The 1,839-nt window shown below is 44.3% G+C and overlaps 1 pseudogene; it reads left to right on the forward strand.

Annotated features, from left to right (window-relative positions):
* Positions 1-251: 251 nt before the first annotated feature.
* Positions 252-1,123, forward strand: LOC100343544 (glyceraldehyde-3-phosphate dehydrogenase pseudogene; annotated as a pseudogene).
* Positions 1,124-1,839: the final 716 nt, after the last annotated feature.

The following is a 1,839-nucleotide window of genomic DNA, read 5'->3' on the forward strand; positions in this document are numbered from 1 at the left end:
TACTAATTTTTATTTGAAATATAATTATTTTAATCAAGAGTTTAAGTTTCCACTTATAAGAATGAGTTGGTAAGCTCTTCATTTCTGGCTATGGTCTTAATTATTTAAAATTACTTTAATAGTTAAATAGAATTGAGCTGCGAAATGATATGATGCTGGTATTTAAAAAAATAAATTAAAACTCTCTACCCCTTCCAATTCAACAGACAGCTGTACCTTCTTGTGCACTGCCCCTACCTCTCTAAGACAGGATGGCAAAGGTCAGAGTGAGCAGATTTGGCCACACTGGGCACGTGATCACCAGGGCAGCTTTTAACTCAGGCAAAGTGGATGTTGCCCCCACCAGTGAGCTATTCACTGATTTCAACTATATGGTCTACATGTTCCAGCATGATTCCACCCAGAGCAAGTTCCTCAGTATGGTCAAGGCTGAGAACAGGAAGTTTGTCATCAGTGAGAAAGTCATCACCAACTTCGGCACCACAGAGAAGCCTGGTGCTCATTCGAAGGTGGTGCCAAAAGGTTTATCAACTCTGCCCCCTCTGCTTGTGATGGATGTGAACCATGAGAAGTATACTAACTCCTTCAAGATTACCAGAAATGCCTCCTGCACTACCAGCTGCCCCCCTGGCCAAGCTGATCCATTACAATTTCAGAACCAGTCTATGCCTTGACAGCTATGCAGAAGACTGTGGATGTCCCCCCCGCCCCGCCCAGAAAATTGTGTGATGGCCATAGGTTCTGCCCAGCATCCACTGGATACTGCCAAGGCCTTGGGCAAGATCATCCCTGAGCTAAATGGTAAATTCACTGGCATGGCTTCGGTGGGCCCACCCCCAGTGTGTCAGTGATGGGCCTGACCTTCTGTTTGGAGAAATATGCATAGTATGATGACATCAAGAAAATGATGAAGCAGGCATGATAGTGCCCCCAAAAGCATCCTGGGCTACACTGAGGATTGGGTTGTCTCCTGTGATTTAACAGTGACATCCACTCCTCCAACTTTGATGCTGGGAATGCCACTGATCTCAATGACCACTTTGTCCAACTCATTTCCTTGTTTGGCAATGAATTTGGCTGCAGCAACAGGATGGGTCCACATGGACCACAGGAAACATTATAAACAGACCACTGTGTATGAATCTACTACTTTTTGATTTAAATTGTATTGATTTCTGTCAATGGTCCATATTATTTTGGTCCATATTATTCTATTCCAAGTATTATTCTTTGTATTTAACTGACTTGAGTTTCTTTAATTAATAGTGAGTTTTTAATACAAGAATCACATTTTGTTTTCTAGAGATGATTTTTTTTTTCTGACAGGCAGAGTGGACAGTGAGACAGAAAGAGAGAAAGGTCTTCCTTTGCCGTTGGTTGACCCCCCAATGGCCTCTGTGGCCAGTGCACTGCGGCCTGCACACCGTGCTGATCTGAAGCCAGGAGCCAGGTACTTATCCTGGTCTCCCATGGGGTGCAGGGCCCAAGGACCTGGGCCATCCTCTACTGCACTCCCAGGCCACAGCAGAGAGCTGGCCTGGAAGAGGGGCAACCGGGACAGAATCCGGCGCCCCGACCAGGACTAGAACCTGGTTTGCCAGTGCCACGGGCGGAGGATTAGCCTATTGAGCCGCGGCGCCAGCCCCTCTAGAGATGATTTTATAAGCAAAATTTTTCATTAAAAACTATCATCATTATCCTATTGTAATCAAGTCAATTTTATATTCTAAGAGTTTTTGCCTTACAAGAATAGTTTTCCCTGATCCTTTCTTTTTGATCATAGCTACTACAGAACAGAATTTGGTTTTGTATATTGACTTCTGCTCAAGAATCTCCTGA

This window comes from Oryctolagus cuniculus, chromosome 2 (genome assembly GCF_051225735.1).
Source record: "Oryctolagus cuniculus isolate XC-2025 breed Fujian yellow rabbit chromosome 2, ASM5122573v1, whole genome shotgun sequence".
NCBI classification, from domain to species: Eukaryota; Metazoa; Chordata; class Mammalia; order Lagomorpha; family Leporidae; genus Oryctolagus; species Oryctolagus cuniculus.